The sequence below is a fragment of the Cyprinodon variegatus genome, unplaced genomic scaffold (genome assembly GCF_000732505.1).
Source record: "Cyprinodon variegatus isolate N-32 unplaced genomic scaffold, C_variegatus-1.0 Scaffold49, whole genome shotgun sequence".
In the NCBI taxonomy this organism is placed as follows: Eukaryota; Metazoa; Chordata; class Actinopteri; order Cyprinodontiformes; family Cyprinodontidae; genus Cyprinodon; species Cyprinodon variegatus.
Window position 1 is genome coordinate 349,411 of NW_015150502.1, and position 10,316 is coordinate 359,726.

At 37.6% G+C, this 10,316-nt stretch overlaps 1 protein-coding gene across 1 annotated transcript in view; it reads right to left on the reverse strand.

The window, feature by feature from the left end:
• The window catches only part of LOC107082272 (neuropeptide Y receptor type 2-like), a 105,047-nt gene that overhangs the window by 29,049 nt on the left and 65,682 nt on the right, over positions 1-10,316 (reverse strand). The window lies entirely within an intron of this gene.

Here is a 10,316-nt window from a genome sequence, read left to right on the forward strand (position 1 = left end):
CTGTCTAAATTGTCAAGGTGTGACAAAAAGAAGAAGTCAAAAAGAAGCTTGACTACTCAGGCGTTTTAAGAAAATGTTCTTTAAATGTCCTCATCTATCATGGAACCTATTATATACTCATACTTCTCATATTCCACTTATAAGTCAGGTGGCAGTTTCAACATTGTCTCCTAGATTTTCCTCTTTTTAAACACCTTCTCTGAGGAAGCCCAAGGTGTTCCAGGGGCCAGCCAAGAGACATAGACACCAGTGTGTCCCCTGCACATATTCCTAGTGCCTGGAACCCTGGAAACAGCCCTACTCCGAGCCTCTGCCAGATGGCCGAGCTCCTCACCCCATTTTCAAGGGAGTGCCAGGCCATCCTGCAGAGAGAGCTCATTTTGGGGACTTGTATGTACAGTAGCATTCCATTCTTTCATTCAAGATCCAGATTCCATGAGGGTAGGAACGTAAACCAACTGGTTAATCCAGATCTTTGTCACTTTGTTCAGCTCTATCTTCACCGTAACAGACCGGTGCAGCGGCATTAGCATTATAGCCGCAGCTGCACTGATCTGCCTCTTGATCTCCCACTCCCTTACCCACTCACTTTTTAACAGGAAGCCAAATTACTTAAATTCCTCCATTTGAGGCAGGAGCCCTCCTCAAAACTGATAATGTCCCAGTATTAGATGGATACTGGATCCTGTCAATGAAACAATGAAGTCTAAAATTAAAAAAAATATATGACACAGAACAACTACTTAAAATATCAAGTGTGCTTGAAATAATTTCTTCACCATCTCTAAAAGGGCATATGCTGTCATTCTCACTTCCATTAATTGAAAGGCAAGCATACTGCTGCTGTAAAGATAGCAACCACAACCACAACCACCTTAATCATAAAGCATCAAGCTTCTAAATATTCCAGCAAGTACCAGAAACCTTATCGGTTTGGAGGCTTCCAGTGAAGAGCTGTTAGTGTTTCTGTATGTACCTAGAGAATGATGTCAAACAAGGAAAGGAAGGAAAAGCCTTTCTTCAAAGAAAAAAAAAAATGTAAAGACAGACTGTCCTTTTGCAACAGGTACCAGGATTGGAATCCAGGAAACTTCAAACTGGGGCAGGCTGACACAAGCAAGGCTGGTATAACCAGGCCCTTGAACAACAAAGTTCAGGTAAAATGGCGTCACGAAAATAAAGGGAGGGAAGGCTCAAACCAGCGACCCGTTGGTTTCAGGTAAAACCCCTCTCTCCTGAGCCACTGTCATCCAAGGCAGGTAATGAGATGAAGCAGGAAACAATGATGTTACAATGAGATCATCCTAAAAGCATTCATACAGGAGTCATATCCTCAGGGTGAGCATTCGTCAAATGTTTCAGGAACACCATGGAGATAGTAGCAACAAATGGCTCAGTGTTCAACATATTCTAATATGGCTCCACAGCCAAAAAACCTTGATCTTGAGATGGTTAAAATAGCCCTGTAATGGACGGGCCACCTGTCCAGGATGTACCCCGCCGTTCGCCTATAGACTGATTAAGATAGGCACCAGTCCCACCTACTACCCTGATGGATGAAACTATGAAAGAATGATGAATGGATGGTCTACCTAAACCTACTGTTTAGATAAGCCATCCCTACTACTTCAATACAAACTTTAAAACTTTTAAAATCCTCAGCATACCATTAAAACACCAGAAAAAAACATTAAATAACATTAAAGTTTATAAATCTATTGGGTAATTGGTCTACAGGGGAGCAGCTGTCCCTCAAATGCTTATGTCCCTGAAACACTTGCAATTATTAGTGACTCACTCTCATTTCATTTGTCAGAGTATTTCCAGGGTTAGTTCTGTTTGTAATAAGAATGCTGTAAATTAAAAGGTAAGCTATAAAATAAAGATTATGTAAGCTATCTTTAAGGACCCGCGGTTCACTGGCAGCTCTTCAAAATATCACAGCAATTAGACAAAATTAAACTGCATCGAATCTACCTGTCACATTGAGGAATTAATGAAATGGCTGCCATCAAAATAATATTTTTAAATATAAGTGCTAATTTTTCTGTGATAAATCATCTCTGGTTTGATATAGACTTCTTGTGGTAATAAGTGAGCTTGCACATTGTAGATCATGATTAAAAGAAACTTTAAAGAGGAGAACTTTCCATTTTCTTAGGCAAATAAGTGAGGCATGAGAAGGAAGATGATGTTGGAAGATTTGAGGAAGAAAGAAAGATAGAGAGACGATGAGCATCACACATGATGGAAGCCTATGGAAGTGTAACATAATAATAATAACATAATAATGAAAATGTCAGTTAAACTGGTTCAATTACAAGATTTTAGAATCATGAATAGAGAAGAAAAAAACATAGGGAACTGAAGAAAGAGAAAAGGGAGGCACAGAATCAGGGGATTCAAACTAACCAGATTTTTACCTCAAATATTGAGCAAAAATCATTAAAGTCATTTATCTATCACTAGAAGCTGAGAGAAGTATGTAAAAGCAATAGATTTGGAGTACTTGGTGACATGTATTCCCAGCTTAACCATCATTGGCTTAAGCTTTCCTTAAATGCAACGGCTGAAGTGAGTCTTAACTTCTTTTTCTAAATTTTTATTCTCTGTAATATGTGTGGAATATGTGTTTAACTTATTCAGCCTATACTTAAAAACTGTCTTTGGTTCCTAAAGAGAAGACGAAACAATAACTAATTTTAAAACAGTTTTTTTCATTTTCATATAAGAGATTTCTTGTGTTCTTCTATGAAGTTCTGCAGCATTGTCCCCCTGCCTAGGCCCTTTAGCGCCACTTTTGACCCCTAAGTGTATATTTTCTAGCTCAGCCACTGACTTGTTGAGACAGTTGCAACAAGTTCCCGTTTCTCAGAATGCAAACATTAATTATCATTGTTCAAATTAATTGCAGTCAGCGGTAAGGCTCTCTTTGCATCCAATTTTCTTATTGTGTCTCAGAGGAAGCATACACTTGAGGCCACTGAAATATGTCACTGTTCATCACACACAGTTCAACAGCTAAACTCTCGCACGGGGAAAACAACTCCATCCAATCATTTACTGCTGCGGCCTCATTAGCTCATTGTGTGACAGATGGAGATGGCTGACTGGGGAGCAAGTCAAGCCTCAACATCCCGTCTGCTTCCTTTCTCTTTTCTTTATAACATTTTGTAAAAAAAAATTAAATAAAAAATAATGTCCTGACTTTTCGTTTGGGAAGCTAGTTGCACAACTGCTACTGAAAAAAAAATATTGGCTGATCTTTCTGTTGCAGCCAGAGGCTAGAGAAAGCTTTTAACTTTTAAAACAATGACATTTAGAAACCAGACAGCAACACTATTATGGTTTCTTCTCTCTCATTAGAGTTCTGATTTAATGACTTATCATTCATTTCTAATTACAGTGTTTGTAATAAAAAAAACTAATATTATTTTAGAGTGCTGATAAGTTCACACACCAAAGCATCACTTTGCACCTCATAAGGTTTTATTATTTGTGCTTCATCACTGAGCTTGTTTGTAGTTATTTATATTTATTTATATATATATATATATATATCATCTTTTCATGTTAGGGTGGTAATAACCCACTATTGGGGATTAAATAAGCAAATTTCAATCACCTGTTTTAACTTTAATCTAATCTAAATGCCAAAGAGATGTATTGTTGAAACATACTTTTAATAATGTGTTTTTTTTTTGTTTTTTTTTTGTGCCATTCTATCGGCCAAAAGTTTCAGTCTCTTGGAAAACAGACTTTCAGCTGAGTTTTCATAAGTGAGCATTAAAATTGAAAGGTGTAGGATGTGTTAATCACGCCTGTTCACACTCGTTCCCTCTGAGATAAATAAAGCGGAGGTGAGATCACCCGCCGTGTGTTGAAGCAGATGATTGGTAAAGTGTTGGTTGGTTGGTCTGCTCCTCTGGTGCCATTTAAAGGATATTTAAATATCTTCTGTTTTAATGGAAAATGTGCTCTAATGACTCTATCTCTATGAGCCCCCAAGGATGAAATTCTTATTTCCCGACATCCCCCAATAACACGTAGCCTATTAAGATCTTACATTTCATAAATATAATAACATTGAAAATGTATGTCTCAAATTATTTTCTTTTACATCTTGGTCATTCAATACAGTAATTAAAATTGTGGGTCTAATAATAATTTTACTCAAATAGTACAGCATGCTTGATAAAAATCCTTTTTATAACTTTTCCTGTTGGGGTTTCTCCAGGGTGGCTGGTTGGGGACCCACAGTAAAATAGAAGGCATGTAGCAGCTGCTTTGCATGGTGGGTGGCAGAGATGCATGTACCTGCGGGAGTTTCTTGCAATGGTCTTGGGGGTTATATCTTTGGGGCAAAGGGTTTTGCAGAAGTTTGGAGTGAAAAGTAAACCTTTTGCTCGATGAATGTTTAAACTTCACCAGCCTAAACATTGATTCTAGTATCATGGCTTATGGCATAATAGCACCGATAGCAACAGATGGACGGAACATTTTGGTCCCGTGATGAAGAGCTTTAAGTCTTTGTCTATAATGCGGGGGAAACTTTGCCAAGTCTGTGAGCAAGTCATAATGACTCGCTGTGTTGACCCCTGAGTGTGGAAGCAGCTAAAAGGACACAAACAAAACTTCATGGGCAAGTTGGTAAAGAAAGGAAATTATCGATTTTAATTAAATATCCAGCCTGTGTATGATATAAAATTGTACTAGTTATTGTATGTTGACAGTTAGATTTCCTTACTTGTCAATTACTTTTAAAAATATCTGACTCTGCATCAACTGTCCTCATCCAATATTTCTACCTGGCAGCAACTCACAGCAGGAAGAGGAGAGAAGCAGCAGCGGTGTCACCCTGGCAGGTATGAGCTGACTCATGGTTGATAAGAAGCGGCAAACAGCCCAGATGATAATTATTTGGAGCGACAGCAGCAGCGTTTAGCCAGTAAAGGCAGAGTCTGTTGATTTCTATGGCAACGAAATTTAAAGACAGCCACAGATTGAGGCCAGATGTTCTTTGGCAATTGGCAAAATAATCCACCTGTTCAGCCCTGAAAATAAACTCAGAAAGTGCCTGGAAGCTATAGAAACTATGTTAAAAATTAAATAACTGAATATTAGATTTGATCTATTATAATAAAATAAGAGCAAATAAAAAAATAAAAAATTGTTGCTTTCTATCAGCCATAAGTTTCAGTCTCTTGGATTAGGCAGTGTGGGTCACCAACTCCTGAAGCAAAATCAAATCAGCCTCTTCATAAAGCTCGTCAGTAGGGTAAATGTATGAAGGGAGTGGCAGCCCATGTTTAAAGCACAGAACTTGGAATCCTGAGGTTGTGAGTTCGAAGCCCACTTCCCCAGGCTGCCACTCTAGCTTACTGAGCAAAGACTCTTAACCCCACACTGTTTCCCGGCTGCAAATGGCAGCCCACTGCTCCCCAAGGGATGGGTTAAATGCAGAGAGTAAATTTCATTGCGCTGTACTTGTTACAGTGTAATGGCAATAAAACAGGCTGGGGGAAAAAATGAGTTGGATTTTAGTAGATGGAAAAACCCAGTGGACCTGCTTAAGCAGATAACATGGTATCCCAGCTTTCTATTGGTATTCTTGGCCCAATTTATCAAAATAAGCTTTAATTTTGCTTGAAGTTGAGGTTGAAGTAGTTAAAAGGTTTCTATATCACGTCTGAATCCAACCCCGATGTCAGAAAATCCAAATTAACACACTTATGTATGCTGTTTTAGTGGATGGAATTGCAACAAGACTTGAGCAAACCAAGAGATTTGAAGAGCTGAAGATTATAATCTATAGGAAACACAAGGAACAAAAGTAAACATTAGAAGAGGGAACGAGGAGCAAACAGAGGGGCAGAGCTTATAGGAGCAATAAATAATAATGAAACTTATCAAATTGTAAAAACACCGAAAAATGCATAGGGCAGGGTTCTCATCAGGATATTTCACATTGGAGGGTGGGGGGGTTGGGTTAATGTCCTTTAGTCAAATGTTGAGAGGCAATGTTTAAATCTCTCCTGACACAATGAGAGGCTGCGTTGATCCACCCACAACCGTAGCTACGCACCGCCATTATCAGCCATTTTGTTTAGACAGATCAAACCTTTTAGGAATCCTTCTTAACATGACACTCAATCCCTGCCTTTAAAGGTTGATCTTTGTCTTCAGGCTAGAAGCACTTAGAGAGGGTGGTTGGTTGATGACACAGTCTTAAAGGCTGGTTATACTCCCACAGCAGTGTGTCGCAGTGAGCTTGTTGCAGGTATGACGCAGACATTTTTGATTTATGTCCAGTTTTGAAGCGTGGTCTGTGCTATGTTATTTTACGCCACAATGCAAGAGGGACAATCACGCACTAGCTGTGGGTCTAGATATGGCCAAGGCGGGCAAGAACGGAGGGACATGAGGGCGAAAAAGAGCGAGGATCCAGGTGGAAAAAGAGACTGTCTTCAAGCTGTTCCATCTTAATGAGTCGTTTTCCACAATGGCGGTCATACAAACAAAACCAGCCTGTAAGGAACCAAACAGGAAATACGTATAGAGTAGAGCAGATGTAGATTTGACCAATCAGAGGCCTCCTGTCTGCAGCACTGCAATTTTGGAGAAGTGCAGCAGAGTGTCTGCACAGGGGGCGGGCATCTCTGCGTTCACTGCAACACCTACTCAGACGACCTAGTTTGGAAGTATAAATCAGCCTTTAGGGACACATTCTTCAGGTTTTAATAGAATTTGTATCATATGTATGTACAGAAAAGGAGGCAGAAGGCTTTGAAAACACAGTTTTCATGGCCGTTACATCAAAATGTGCATATTGCGTAATTTTAGTGTAATTATAACTTTCAGTGTAATCAACGATTGTGCTGAAATGTGCTGGGAGGTATCCCAGAATTAATAAAAGACCACAATGTTAGTGTAGCAGTAACAAATGTGAGCATGGAGGGCCTCTACCATTAAATGCACAGGTAAGAAACATGCATTGCCACTTCCTCTTCAGAGAATGTTGCAAAGGTTTCCAGATCAAATAGACAAAGAAGTAGCACATCTAAGTTAAAACTAAATAACCAGACATGAATGTTAGCCCTGAGTAAGTTGTACTAATACTTGTAAAGGATGCTCAGCCCTTCTTATCACTTCTGGTCCAATTCTCTTGTCAGGTTCCATGTTTGTAGGGTGCTGGTGTTTGACCAAACGTAAAACACTACGTTCTACACTCCATTCTGCCAACTCTGGGAAGTTTGATATGATATGCCTTAATCAGGAGCCAGGAAGTAAAAACACAGGCAACACAATGCAACAAAGTAGTTCTTCTCTGTTCGTCTAGACCAGGGGTCACCAACGCGGTGCCCGCGGGCACCAAGGGGCCCTCAAGGACCACATGGGGGACCCTCTTCGTCTTCTGAAAACAGAAGAACTCACTCAGTGGGTTAAGTTTATTTTTTTTTTATTCTGTTGCTCTTCTTTTTAATCATTTATGTATTATTTCATCATGTTAACTATTTCATCATATTTCAGTGGTTTCAAAATGAATATATTAAAAAGAAAATTAGAAATGAATAAAAGAATAAAATAAGAATAAAAATGAGTTTTTATGGATGAGATTTACTGTAGGTGAACACTGATTCCTCCAGTTCATAGGTCAGTATTGGTAGCCCTTCCTATGACTCGGTAGCCATGAAGTAGCCCTCAGTCTTAAAAAGGTTGGTGACCCCTGGTCTAGACGAAAAGAAGAAAAACTCGACTAAACATTGTTTATGAAGAGGATTGTTCATAGGGAATGTTAAATTAAAAATGATTAGGAAACTGGAGGTTAGGTTTTCTATAAGACATTTCTAGATAACTTCATGTCTGGCTTTTCAAGCTTAACCATAACCTGGATGACTGAGAAACTTCACAGATATCCCAAAGGATTTTGGTTAATTAAAAAAAAGAAATATATCTTATTGCTCCTTTAAATACAATGAGGATGAAATAAGCATTTGACAGATAGAAAGCATTATCAAAGAAAACATAAAAACACCTGAAAATCCCCTCAGTTTGGTCGCTAATGGAGTTGTTTTACTCATCATGTTTTTATCAAGAGAAAAAAAAAGGTTTTCTTTTGGTGTGCAACACAAAATTAATGCACCATTTATATTACCAGAAATTCTGTTTCTTCTGTTTCTTATCCCTTTTTTTTCCTTTTTGTGGTCTCCTACTTCATTTTTCCCAGAGTTTTTTTTATATATTTGATCTGATGCCATTATGATCAGACTTTGAAGTTCAAAGCAAGAAGCATACTGCAATTACAATCAATATGAAGACTGTGTTAGAGTGGTAATGGCAACTATTTGTCTTTTTTTGTCAGCAGGAGTCAGAGGAGTTGGCAGTACATTTTTTTCCCTGAACCTTATCCAAAAAATCTCACATGACATTCTTGCATATATTTTTAGAGACAAATTAAAACATGAGTAGCAGAAGAGTCCTGCTATGTGGAGGCAGCTATTCTAAACAATAAAATGTTAATTTATGATAAAATGCTGAAATCTATGACTTATTTTCCTTATAAAATGCATCTGATTATCATTTTAAAGAGCTCGGTGAGTCACTCTTTATCTTCGTCTCCCATACGTTTCCCTTTCCTTGATTAAAAATGAATGTGGCTCATAAAAAAACAAAAAATAAAAAAATAAAACAAGCAATTTAGCTTATTTTTGATTAAACAAATAGAAAACTGGGGTTTGTATGTTTACTAAGATTCGGTTAGAAGACCTGTCTGAAGTCTCCTCTTATACGTGTTTTATTTTCCTTAGTTTGCAAAATAAATAAAATAATATCATTTAGCTTTGTTTTTGAGAATTATTATATCTGCCATCTGTAACAATATTTCAGTGTCAAATGAAGTATTTCGGCATTTGTTTTAATCCTATTATCTGCACCAGACAGAGAATAACAGCACAAACAAAAAAACTGAAATGTCATTCATCACCGCTGACACAATTTAAAAGCAACAAAACATCTTATTTAAAAACAGCAGATTCCAAATATTCGACAGCTTAAAGGAGTCATCCTTTAAGACACAAAAGGAAGATTCTGTTAAACGGAGGCAATATAAGAAATTAAAATAACCAAAGAGTTATGTTACCAAACCTCAACCTGATCACGTCCAACATAGTTAAATTAGCTCAGAGCACATTACACAGACTTACATCAGTTTCCTTTAGAACAAGTTATCTCACTAGATACAAGTGTTTTTAATGAACATGGGGTCCTTTTGTTCCTACAAGAGAAGAAAAGTCTCCCAAAGAATTTCTAACACAAAAACCCGAGTCAAATTGAAACCTGCTCCTTATGGGATTTTAATTAAACTTTTTCTTCTAAGGGGAAAAAAGATAAAGGACAAAAAAAAAAAACTTTTGGTTCAGTAAATTTTCTCAAAACTTAAATTATATAAAGATGAGGTGGTATGATAAAAAACATGCACTTCCTTATATTCCTTGATGGGCCCTTGGCTGGTCCCTTACAATTCCTTTTTAAAAATCAGTCTTTGTACTAAAATACTCTTTCTGTCATGACTTCTGGACATAAGATCTAAAGACAAACCCAATCCCCTGGTCAGACCCTGTAATTCAGAGAAAGAATCAGTGGCTGGAAGATGGATGGGATTTTCCTGGGAGTTGCAGGGAAGTAGGCTGCCATTCGGCTGGCGTTTGACTGGGACAGGCCATTTTCAATGGCTGCCACTGTAATTAAACATCAGTATATATTTGCATTTTTTTTTTTTACTGGATTGTCTGAAATCAAATCATGCAATAGTCTGTTCTATCGTTCATTCATTCATTGACTAATTCAACTAATGTAATGCAAATGGACCTTTACATAATAGCAGCACAAACGTAATCCAATACTGAATGTAAAATCTGAAAAATTTGACTTTTGATCCTCAGTAAAGCTCTTATGATAAAATGTATTTTGTATTTTGATTCTCTTGAGTATTTCTATGAGGTCAGTATTTACCTGCTTTTATTTAAATAGCCATTCTGAGCAATTTTAGTCTTTATTCAGGATCAAGATAACAGCCCTGTAGTCAATTTATCAGCTAGTAAGTGTCAAACCAACTGCCTTCCATTTCCATTCATTTTGAATCACAGCTGATGGTCTCAAACACATTTATAAGGCAGGAAATCCCACTTATTAAACCTGACAGGGGACACCTGTAAAGTGAAAACCATTTCAGGTGAATACCTCTTGAAGCTAATCAAGACAATGCCAAGAGTGTGTAATTATTTTTGCCAAGTATATCCTGCCACATGTGTTAAATT